Source organism: Rhamphochromis longiceps, linkage group LG23, assembly GCF_057381845.1.
Source record: "Rhamphochromis longiceps isolate RC_006_pf linkage group LG23, R_longiceps_female_GT1.1, whole genome shotgun sequence".
Classification (NCBI taxonomy): domain Eukaryota; kingdom Metazoa; phylum Chordata; class Actinopteri; order Cichliformes; family Cichlidae; genus Rhamphochromis; species Rhamphochromis longiceps.
In genome coordinates, this window is record NC_140578.1 from 34,642,590 (window position 1) to 34,655,544 (window position 12,955).

The following is a 12,955-nucleotide window of genomic DNA, read 5'->3' on the forward strand; positions in this document are numbered from 1 at the left end:
AAATCAAGTGACACAATTACCTCATTATCTAATCTGAAGTTAAATCAGAGTGTAACAGTCTGAAGACCTAACGTGCATCTTTTCAAAAACATCCAAAACCCAGTCAGTGACACCTTTGTAAGGCCAAAATGTTAAACTTTTACGCATATCCCAATCTTGAGATGCCATTTTTATAATGCTAGTTGTTAAAAACATTGGTTATCAGTCATCACCTCATGTTATGAATATGAGATAAGTTTCTTTTGTTGCAATGTCCCGAGAACTAAACTGATATAAAAACATGAAAACAGGAGGCTACTCAGGCACATTTGGGAGCTTTTCTATGTTGACTAGGTATGTTGGTATGAATTATCCCACTTTTTGTCAGTCATATGGAAAAGAAAGTTTTCACAGAACCCTTTAATGACTTAAAATAATAATTTTCAGTATGACTTTATCAGTCTCTCACTTCATTATCGGGTCACATCAAAGGTCACATGACTATAGCTAGTTAGCTAATTTTGGTCCACTGTTGTGTACAACATTGCTTCAGTTCACTGAGGTTTGTGGACATCTGTTTATACATAATTCTCTTAAGGTCTTGCTGCAGGATTTCAATCCGATTGTTCAGTCTGACGTCACTAACCGTGTCTGGACCTAAACTCCGCTGCAGGTCCATATATCAAACAAAGTATGGCATTACTGAGAGTTGAAAAACTGTCTAAATTCTTTCATCTTTAATAAAATGATCAGCGTTCTGCTCTACCAGGTGTAACAATTGAGTTTAACATCCAGGCATCCATGAAAACGGAATTTATAACATTTAACGGAGTTAGAAGTTAGCAGGGAGTTAGCTCGCTAGCTTCTATCTAAATACAATATAGCATGTCCTGACTGCGGGGTTTTGGAAACAAATTAAAACATACAGCTCTGCTATCACTTCCAGCATAAATGAAGACAGAAAACTAAACAGCAGTGACGTTTGTAGGGTTACTGAAGTTGGGCTAGCTGGTATATAATGATGTGCTACGTGATCGCTAGTGACACAGCTATGTTAGCATAACATAAACAGTGAAGCTGGTGGACGAACACTAACACTTTTCCACTTATAAAAGTTAACGTTAAGGTTCCTGATAGTTAGAGACAAATGCAATCGCATGGCAGGATGCTGTAAACGGACCAAACTTCAGTCAGGAGAACAACTGAGATAATCCATCCACAATACAAGGTTAGTCATTAATATACTGCAACAACATGGGAATAGAGCAGCTGCCAGAGAATTCAACATTAATGAATCAATGGTACAGAAGTGGAGGAAGCAAGAAGAATGAGTTTAATAAAGTTTGATTTATCTGACTGCTTTGTTTCGCTTAATGTGCCTTATAATCCCGTGCACCTTATGGTCCGAAAAATACGTACTGCACACTGCAGTTTAATGTTGCAAAGCACCTCTTTTTAACTTCAGTGGATATTATACATGGTTATGCTCAGGATGTGTCAGCCCATTTCTACTGGAAATGCCTTTTGGTTAAACTTTCAGCAAGGAATTTGCATTTGCACTGTTACATTTTTATAAAGCTTTAATGTACATAAAAACCAGCTTCTTGTTTAAGTGAAAATAAATGGAAGGTTGTCTTTTTGTGCTAGTAATGTTGTGGAGTTGTATTTTGTCTGGCATCAATTATATCGTCAGTTATATCGTTATCGCAAATTTTCAAATATATATCGTGATAAATATTTTTGGCCATATCGCACTGCTCTAGTAGTGAAGACAGTCAGGGGTAAGAAAACAGTCAGCTATGTTAGCATAATATAAACAAGCTAACTTTTTTTCCACTCAATAAAAGTTACCGTGAGTGTTCTTGGTGGTCAGGAACAAATGTAATCGCATGGCAGGATGCTGTAAAAGGACCAAACTTCAGCCAGGAGAACAACTGAGATAATCCATCCACAATACGAGGTTAGTCATTCATATACTGCTGCATGGGCTGGGCTGTAGTTACATCCTAAGGTTTTAAAAACTGAGCTTAAATAAATGATTAGCGGTAATAAAAGCCGAGGGAGGTCAACAGTGATCACTGTCTGTTTTAGGAGCTTTTTCAGATCAAATATAAGAAAATACATAACATTGAACATGTTAACAACACAAAAGCCATATTAAACACAGACTACTTTAGGCCTGGAAGTAGGATTCGTTGCATCATCACTGAACAACCGGATAGGGTTGAGGTCAGAACTTTGCATCATTTTAACACCTTGATTCTTTTATTTTTCAGCCATTGTGTTATAGATTTCTTCTATTTCATGACCCAATTTCATATTTGACTCTAAAATACTCTGGTTTACAGAGTTCATGATTGACTCAATGACCACAAGGTGCCCAAGACCTGTGGCTGCAAAACAACCCCAAATCCTCACCCCGCCTTGCTTGATTGGTATGAGCCATTTTTGCTGATATGCTGTGTATGGTCTTCACCAAACATGGTGCTGTGCATCATTACCAAACATCTCCACTTTAGTGCAGTCGGTCAAAAAGACATTGTTGTAGAATTGTTAAAGTTTGTTCAGACTTTGCTGTCATGTTCTTTTTAGAAAGAAGAGGCTTTCTCCTAGGAACCCTTCCAAACAAGCCATAAGTGTTCAGTCTTTTCCTGGTTGTATTGTGAAAATTGAACTTTAACATGCCAAATGAAGCCCATGAAGTTTTTTTTTTCTTTTTTCACTTTGTGCCTGTTCTGACCAAACTCAGCACCCAGGAAATCCACTCATGGAAAGATTGCCAACTGTGTTAAATGTTTTCCACTTATGAATAATCTTACTGCGGAAAGTTTGGATATGGCCTCATAAACCTTCCCAGATTAATGGGCAGCAACAGTTCATCATTTCTGATGTTTTTCATCCTTGCTTTTGTGTTAAGAGGCATCTGAATGCTGCAGACCTACAAACTGCCAAAACCTCTGCATGTTTCGAGGTGCACACACTTGATGATGAATTAATTAAGGGTGTACTAAGTTTTTCACAAGACTACAGTCTTTTTCCACATGAATCTAAATACAAGTAAATCATAATTTAACAGTTTTCATTGTTTTTGAATATCAATGTACATCTATAGATAGAAGATTTAAGGGGGGAAAGTAAACTAAAAAGGGTTTAGGACTTTAGATTAACTTATTTGCTTCCATTTCTTACAGTAATAGCTCTGCTCTCAACTGGATAAGAGGCAATTTTATAATGTCTCCTTTAACAAACATAAGAAAGCTGGCTAAAATAACATTCTTAAAAATATATCTTTATCCTAACTTCCAATCAAAACTGAAAATTAGAGGTTAACACTGAGTCAATAACGCTATTGTTTTTTTTAATTTAAAATAGGGTTTTTTTTGGTTTTTTTGCAAATGGGTTTAAACGTTCTATCCAAGTACTACTACTTTGTTTTCACATTTTACAATTTGTCAATGGTTACATTTTTTTTAATTTTGTCCACACTGGGGGAAAATGAGAATTTAAGTAATGTCATATTACAATTTAAGTAGAAAAACATGAAATTCAATTTTCCTGTGAGAGCGTTGACAGGCCAGCAGGTAGAAATTTATTTTAAAACCCCAGATTACTCTATTTATGTTCCCGTTATCGAGTCTTTCATAGTAGGAAATATAGCATACAACACTTCATTTTCATTTATTTTAAATCCCACTTAAACTGAAAGAAGTGTTCATCAGATTGTTGATACGTGTTGGGCTTGGTACAGAGTGGAAAATACAACGACAAGTAGAATTTCACAAGAAACAAAAGCAAACTTGGATAAGAGTACGAAACAATACACTTAATTCTGCTCAACAGGTGTTTTTCTTTCCCTCTTTATCCTTTTAATCCTTTGGCGACCTCTCCGTATTGTTTTTGGACCGTTTCCTGCAGGTCAGGAACCATTGCTTCAGGGTCATTTAAGTATGTTAAGAAATTTGCATGCAAGAACAACGGGGGCCGCTTCAGAACATTCGTGCTGCATGTTTCACAGTAATTGTTAAGGCTTTGGAAAGCAGTGTATCACAAAGTATTTGAAAGTAAATCCAGTTTCAAACAAAATGAACTTTTGCCACATTAACAGATGTTATTTAAATCCAACAGACATGAGTTATCAGAACAGTGCGAGTGTGACACTCACATTCGGCTGAAGACATAAGATTCCTGCGTGTAACAGTGAAACAGTCACGAATAGTACCGACTGTAATCTAGGCCACAAGGTTGTAATGTAGTATATTCAGGGCTTAAAGATTATGATTTGCCTTCAATTGAATTTCACATAAATATGTAATCTTGCATTCATAATGCAGTGTATAAGACCATAATAAAGGTTATTGTGGCTAAAGTTGATTTAATCTCAGAGTGCTTGTTGGAAACAGAGCAGGGAGTTAAGTTAATTCAACGCAGCACGTAGTCAAAAGGAAAAATTACTATTAGCCCAAAAATTGGTTGTACTTCTAGAACCAGAAGTGGGCCACAAACTGGGCTAAAGAAGAACTAGGCCACAGAAGAAGACGAACAGAGACTAGGAGTATTCATTCCCCAAATTGGCCACGATCAGCCCCGTTAAAACTGGATCACTTCAATGATTACCTTCCTTCATGTTGATAATGAACAGCCTTGGGCATGACAAAGAAAAGCAACATGCCCCTCCTTGGCGGTTCCCAACCTTTCTGCTACAAACACACTTTTTCCACCCTCAAAGCATCAACCAGCTCTGACTGTGTCAAAGATGTACTCACATTTTACTGCAAGTCTGCCAGACCTGAGCAAGACTGGGGAAAAAGCCTTTTGGTAAACTGAAAAATGACGATCAGTAATAAACTGTATCATTTTAGGAACCATTTGTCAAATGTGATAACTAATACGTTCTGAATAGGCATTGTGTAATACATGTTGAACTAACAAACAAGCTACTATTACATGCCAGGACTCGTGCTTGTGTGACAGCTAAAGATATTTCCTGTCCCTGGGATCCTCTGACACACCAAACTCTTTTCCTCCTACCTGCCAGCTCCATATTCAAAATCATTACATATATGATACCCAATAATCAATGATCCCTCGTCTGGACATCTTTCATTTTTGTTTTATTTAAAGAACTTTTTTTTTTTTTTTTTTTACCACGTTTGAACTTTCATGTTGATCCACTACAAACATCATTTTGAAAAAGTTGGGACACTGTGTAAAATGTGAATAAAATCAGAATGCAATGACTTGCAAATATTATAAACCTATTTTTAAATCCACAATAGACCATAAACCACCAGTCCAACCACTCATCATCCTAGTACACATCTAGGATGATGACATCGAGCTGTCATATTTGACAGCTCGATGTCGCTCGAGCAGCATTCTAAGCAGCTGGTCCGAAACTGTTTTTATCATTTACGGAATATTTCTAAACTCAGACTAATGGTATCAAAGCTTGAACTTGAGATGATTATTCATGCTTTTATTTCTTCTCGTTTAGACTATTGTAATGGCCTTTTTACTTGCTTTAACAAATCAGCCTTAAATTGTCTTCAGACTGTGCAGAATGCTGCAGCACGTCTCTTAACAGGCACCAAGAGAAGATCGCATATCACTCCAGTCTTGGCCTCCCCTCACTGGTTGCCTGTAAATTTTAGGTTTCATTTTAAAATTTTAGTTCTAACCTTTAGTGGTCAGGCTCCTCGATATTTATCTGACCTGCTGAAACCACATACATCTTCTCGGGCTTTAAGGTCATTAGATCAGAGACTGCTGGTGGTACCGCGCTCTCGTTTTAAAACCTGTGGTGATCGGGCCTTTCAGACTGTGGCACCACGGTTGTGGAATTCTCTCCCACTGTCTCTTCGCTGCACGGACGCCATTGATTCTTTTAAGAAACAGCTGAAGACATTTTTATTTAGAAAAGCATTTGATTAATTTCTTCTTATGCTGTTTTTATAGGTTTATTGTTTTACATTGTTTTATTTACTGTTATATTGTTTTTATATGCCCATTTTCTGTGTTGTAAAGCACTTTGTGATTTTTATCTGTGAAAAGCACTATATAAATAAATTTTACTTACTTACACACATATATGGTGTCAATTTCAAAATCCTACGCCGTTTTGTTCTCAAATAATAGCATTCACGAGGTTTTCAGAAAACATAACTTCTGAACTCCAGGCCGAGGTGACTGACATTCGAACTCATCCGAGATTTTAGCAGATGCACCTATGGTATCAATTGAGCTACCAATGAAGCTCCTACGTCGCATCATTCTTGAGTTATCGCATTCACAAATTGAGGTGTCCATGCTGTCCAGTGGGGTGATGACAACACCTCCCATCAGCCTTTTAACAGTTGAGGGGTGAAAATGTATTTTGAATTTGGTGGCAGCAACACATCTCAGTAAAGTTGGGATAGAGTTTTAGTTACCACTGTGTAGCATCCAGACTGCAAATGTGTGGGAAGGTTTGGCTGCAGGTTTCTACTACGACAAATCCATTCTGTAGCAATAGGTGCAGGATCTGGTTTGGCATCGTCTTACTAACATAATCAAAACCTCTAAAAAACAAAACCATCATAAGCATTTGTTGCTCTAAAACCTGTATATACGTTTCAGCACTGATGGCGTCTTTCCAGATGTGGTATATGCGACTTCCAGTAAAAATGATGAATGAATGAACTTGGTGTTTATGACAAGCCACGTTGCATCTCTCCTGTCCAGAAGATGCAGCAACCATGTATTCCATAACAAAATTCCAAATTTTGATTCCTATGAGCACAGGACAGTTTTTCACTTTGCCGCAGTCTGTTTTAAATGAGTTTTGGCCCAAAGAAGGTCAGCAGAATTTCTGGATCATGTTCAAATATGGCTTCTTTGCTTGATCTGCATTTATGGATGATACAGCAAACTCTTCTTCTAGAAGTGTTCCTGAGCCCATGCTGTATATTCAATGAAAACATACTCGTTTTAAACGCAACGCTGCTCGAGGACCTGCAGATCATAGACATTCCACATTAGCTTTTGGCCTTCTGCTGTGCACCGAGATTTCTCTGAATTTTTCAGTGACACTGTAGATGATGAAATATTCAACGTCTTCACAATTTTACACTGACAAATATTATTCTCAGTACTATTGAATTTGTAGGGGCTTTTTTTCCCTCTTTTTTTGCAGATTGCTAAACTCCTGCCCATCGTAATTAATTAGTTGCACATATGTTCCAGAAGAGTTTTCTTTTCAGTATCATTTACTTTATCAGCTTTTTCTTGCCCAACAAAGACACATGTTGCCGCCACCTAATTTAACTATATATATGTATTCTTGTTCAAAAGAAATTTTTCTAAATAATTCGTTAGTTTTTAAGCCTTCCTGTCTTAAAAAGAAATTGACTAAAAGTATAGACAAAATATGAAAAATAGCGATTACAATTCTGTAACCAAAATGTCCTCTGTTGAAGAGATAGTACTTAGAATTGAACTCCGGCTGGGCAGTGGGTCAACGTACCTCTTATTCTTTTATTTATTTGTTTGCCTGTCTTGTCTGGCAGTGTAGCAGTGAGAATTGTTGTCTGAAGGCCAAACAAAAAGCCCAACAGATTTATTTTCACAAGTGGACCATTACGTCTTTTGCTACAAATGGTCCACTTGATAGTCGTAGTTTATTAGAATTTTTTCATTTTTATTTTGAGTTATTACAATCATAACAGACAGGACTGGGGGATGGGAAAGAAGAAAGGAGAAGTTGGGGAGAAAGTTAACAGAAGACGAGGAAGAGAAAGAGAAAACACACACACACACACACACACACACACTGAAAATCTGTTTGACTACCAGTTGAAAAAAGCAAAGAAAACAACACAGTAGGGAAACCACAGCAACAACCAATATATGCATAAGTAGCAGTAAATGATAAATATTAAATGTTAAAGAACACCATAAAGTACTGATGATACATAACATGTTTAGAGGCAGCAGCCAATCCAGACAATGTGAACACCTGTGTGTGGGAGCGTTTAAGTATTTAATAGTAGGTACATGGAGCCACAGGATGGAGGAGACCCAGGGCCCAGACATTCAGATAAAATACTCCCTTGTAGTTAGACATTTAATGACAAAAAGTGGCTTTAAACCCCAGGGTAATCCTTCATGCTGTATCAAGAATAAAACAAAAAGACTATTATTAAAAACTCAGATTTTATACAGCTGAGGCCATATTGCTACTGTGACACAGAAAAAATAAAGAGTACTAAAGGATGACTGTGTAGAACCTAGAGGTGGGAATCACCATACATCCCATGATACGATATTATCACAATACTTAACGCACGATACGATATTATTGCAATTTTTAAAAATATTTTGCGATATTCAGATTCTGTACATAAAGGTAAACTTTATCAATATTCATTTTATCTAATATCAAAGTCTCACACTCAGTCTTTCTCTCATTTCAGTCAGTTTTATTGTTGACAAACTAAACGGCTTGTATTACAGTCTAGTCCAACTTAACTGAATGCAACCATCTGGTACAATTATAGCTATTCTGAACTATGCAATTTATGAAAACTATGCAGCCCATTCAGCAACTGAAGAATTTGAAAGTAAATTATTTACCATTAAATTAAAACAAAATATAATTTTACATTAAATAAAAAAGTTTTAAACTTAATTAAAATAAAACATGTCTTAAATTAAAATAAGTAAACTGTCATGTTTATTGGTGCCAAAAAACAAGTTAAACACATTTGGACAGTGAAGGAATGTCAGGATTCTTGCTCAGAAAAAGGATCAACATGCTCTGAAGTCAGAGTTCCAGTCCACAAAAACTTTTTTTGTAACAAAGTATCGATTTCTGCTGTCCCTGTATCAATACATTATTAGCAAACAAAATATCACGATACTACACAGTATCGATTTCCCCCCCCCACCCCTAGTAAAACCAGAAAGTGAGAAATCAGAGTCATCAACAGCACTGTGGTTTTACAAATCTTTTTATTTACAGTAAATCATTTAGTGGGAGTAGAAATTTAAATGCATTTGTTTTACTGTAACAAGTCGGCCAACTGATATGAACCACCTTTCATATCTAAAATCTTTTATAACTACACAATGCTGGCTTCACCTAAATCATAATTCAATGGAAAAATTATTAATGACATATGACTAAGACTAACAAGACTAAAAATAAGGGGTTCGGAAACAAGAAGTACTCAAAGCACAAACCTCAGCTAAGGCAGCATTTACTTTTAAGGGAATATAATTGTAATTGCTGTGTTTTCCTTGTTCTTTTTAAACATACTTTAAGAAGACTGCACAACAAAGTGCAGCCTTTTGCTATTTTCTCTGTTGAAACCCATTTATATATACTTCCCATCATTTTTTGCATATTTATTTTTTGTTTTAAGCAAAATTCATTTAGTAATAAATATCAGTGGAAAAACATTTGTGATAACATGTTTATTTAAAACAAAAATCTGGAACATTTTACATGTTTTCAAATTCTTATGTATTAAAACAGTTATAACCTGTAACTGTAATATACTTAAAGGCATAATGTAATTATCAATGATACTCAAAGTCTCCCAGGCCAACATGTTTTTGCCAGTCTGGAAACCTACAATCATTTTAAAAGGCTGTATGTAACATTAGTATCACTTTGTCCTTCAGATCAATCTATTGACATTCAAAGAGAGGTCAGAGGTCGAATGTGACATGATATTTTAAATATTTTTCCTCCAGTTCTATATGTTGACAATAATCACAGTTTCTAAGCTATAATGTTTTTGGTCATTTTTGACCAATAAATCATGAAGTCGACATCCAAGATCTTTGTGGATGTAACTCAAAAGTTTTATTTATTTATCAAATAGAAATCTTTAAACTAAGCATACACAGACAGTTTACCTGTTGCTTGGCTGGATCACTGGAATCAGTGCAGGATCTGTAAGACATGACAAATACAGGAAATAAAGCAAATGTTTTCCAAGACTGAAAGCATGACTAAGGACAACTCTGAAACTTTAAAGTTGTAAAACATAAGTGCGAAGTGTAATGCAAACGATAGTGGGCAGAAACAATGTATTTTCACTCAGTCTGGAGTAATGTAGATGTGAAGCCAGAAAGTAAATGAGCCAAAGCTACCTCAAAACTGATGGTTTTGGACCAACTGAGAAGTCGACTGATTTTTGTTTTCAACAAAACTTGCACTGGAATCAAACAGGAATGTGTGCATCAATATACGTGGACACGTGCTAAACTAGCAGTTATGAAGAGGATGAATGGGTTGGTTGTTAAGAAGGTCCAACTCATCTTTGTTAAGAATCGAGGTGTGGTCAATTTCAGCTCAAAGGTTTACTTAGAAAAGCAAACTGTCTTTAGCAAGTAAGAAGTAAGAGTTGGTGCTGCCGCCCAGTTACTACAGGACAATTGGTTTTCATTCACACACAAGCTCCGTTTGAAATACAGAGAACCAAACGGGTCAAAAAGCCAGTGCTCGGTAGCAAATTTGGTTGTCACGTCAACTGGCACTGAAAATTTGTCTTCTCAACTTGAACATTGTCTTTTAAAAGAAAAATACAAAATAAACCATTACTAGACTATGGGAAGATCTCTTATCTGGTAGCAAATAGAACAAAAATGTCAAATAAGTTGTGAAATCATCATCTTACTATGATAAGATATACTGAGCAAAGACTCACTCTTGATGCTCTGAGACATCAGTTGGACCAAATCCTACACATCTCAAATCATACAATTTAGGTAAGGGCAATCAACTATACAAGTTATACAAAAAAAAAAACAACAAAGAAAAAAAACAAAAAAAACAACAACACACATGCTGATGGATCAGTCATGTGACCTGCATTTGAGCAGGTGTCCACAACACAGGGCCCACTGGGCTGCCCTTAACTGGTCCATTATAGGGTCCAAAACCAACTAACAGAGCAGCCTTGTGTGGCGGAGGTGTGGTCTTTGGCTCTGCTACAGGGGAGCGAGCGGTGGTTATGTACAGGACAGGGGGTCGACCACCTGATCCTGTACATCAGCCGGAAGCTGACATGTTGTGGCGATATGGGAGTCCATGCTGTCCAGGAGCGTGCCCGTTACCGCGTGGGTACTGAGAGCAGATTGGAAGCAGCAGCTGCCCCATCAGCCTCCCCGGCACCACCCCTCCCTGCAGCAGAGCCAAAGACCATACCTCCACCACACTTTGCAAACTGTATCCAATAGCATTATATTCATTATATACAGTGGTTTGCAAAAGTATTCGGCCCCCTTGAACTTTCCCACATTTTGTCACATTACAGCCAAAAACATGAATCAGTTTTATTGGAATTCCACGTGAAAGACCAACACAAATTGGTGTACATGTGAGAAGTGGAACGAAAATCATACATGATTCCAAACATTTTTTACAAATAAATAACTGAAAAGTGGGATGTGCGTAATATAGTGGTGACAGCATCATGCTCTGCTTCTCTTCAGCAGGGACAGGGAAGCTGGTCAGAGTTGATGGGAAGATGGATGGAGCCAAATACAGGGCAATCTTGGAAGAAAACCTCAAGTCTGCAAAAGACTTGAGACTGGGGCCGAGGTTCACCTTCCAGCAGGACAACGACCCTAAACATAAAGCCAGGCCAACAATGGAATGGTTTAAAACAAAACATATCCATGTGTTAGAATGGCCCAGTCAAAGTCCAGATCTAAATCCAATCAAGAATCTGTGGCAAGATCTGAAAACTGCTGTTCACAAACGCTGTCCATCTAATCTGACTGAGCTGGAGCTGTTTTGCAAAGAAGAATGGGCAAAGATTTCAGTCTCTAGATGTGCAAAGCTGGTAGAGACATACCCTGAAAGACTGGCAGCTGTCATTGCAGCAAAGGTGGTTCTACAAAGTATTGACTCAGGGGGCTGAATAATTACGCACACTCCACTTTGCAGTTATTTATTTGTGAAAAATGTTTGGAATCATGTATGATTTTCGTTCCACTTCTCATGTGTACACCACTTTGTATTGGTCTTTCACGTGGAATTCCAATAACATTGATTCATGTTTGTGGCTGTAATGTGACAAAATGTGGAAAAGTTCAAGGGGGCGAATACTTTTGGAAGCCACTGAAAGTGATAAAGCTTCAATCACGTCGTAATCTGTTGGTGGTTGCACTCTACTTATCGTATTATTTATTTTATTGCTTTATTACTTATTCTGTTTGTAAAAAAACAAAACAAACCAAACCAAAAAAACCCAACTATTTATTTATTACTTTAAAAAAAATTAGTTTTTTGTTCATTATTTTGTTTCTTTTCGCTCCGTGACCGTGCGTACATAAGTTTGTTCCACCTCATGTTAACATGTGATGCAAATGACAAAGCTCCTGAAGTGTGGTGAGACAGAATCACTGAGAGACTTAAATCCTTCTTGCTGACAGAAACCTCATTCGTGGCTTATATCACACCCAAGATGGTTAGGTAAAGGAGGTGAGCTGAGATGCATCGTTGATCTACAACAGCCTCTTATGAAAAGACAGATTAAAAGTGGAGAAAAATTAAGACTGTTCAGTGGTGATCTTGTTAAACGTATTTTTCGTAAAGGTCCTTTTTAAATTGCCCATTAGAAAATCCAAGTGCTTAATTATGTTGTAGTCTTACCCCATTTGTGAGTCTTTCCTTTTCCCCTTTAAGAATCAAGTGTTAATGACTTGCACCATCTTGTGCTCACAAGTGTATGTAACACCATCCTAACTTCAGTGGATATCTGTCAGCACAGTAGAAATGCATTGTGGACATGAAGTCATAGCATATGGTAATGCTAAAGGTTTACGATTAACTAATCTCAGGTTTAGCTTTATTACATTAAAAGGTTGTCAAATCTCCAACATCAAATTGATTCTGTTGCTTCCCATAAAAAAGAAAAGAAAAAAAGACTTGACAATCATGCTTTCAATTATGATTGCAAACCGAGAATGGTAACGGCACACA

At 37.0% G+C, this 12,955-nt stretch overlaps 1 protein-coding gene across 2 annotated transcripts in view; it reads right to left on the bottom strand.

Moving 5' to 3' along the window:
* Window positions 1-9,911, bottom strand: part of LOC146642461 (rho GTPase-activating protein 20-like) — a 41,393-nt gene extending 31,482 nt beyond the window's left edge. For both annotated transcript variants that reach the window (XM_085397837.1, XM_085397835.1), the window contains exon 1: window positions 9,880-9,911. The gene's annotated coding sequence lies outside the window, so the exon portion shown is untranslated. The remainder of the gene's footprint in view (window positions 1-9,879) is intronic.
* Window positions 9,912-12,955: the final 3,044 nt, after the last annotated feature.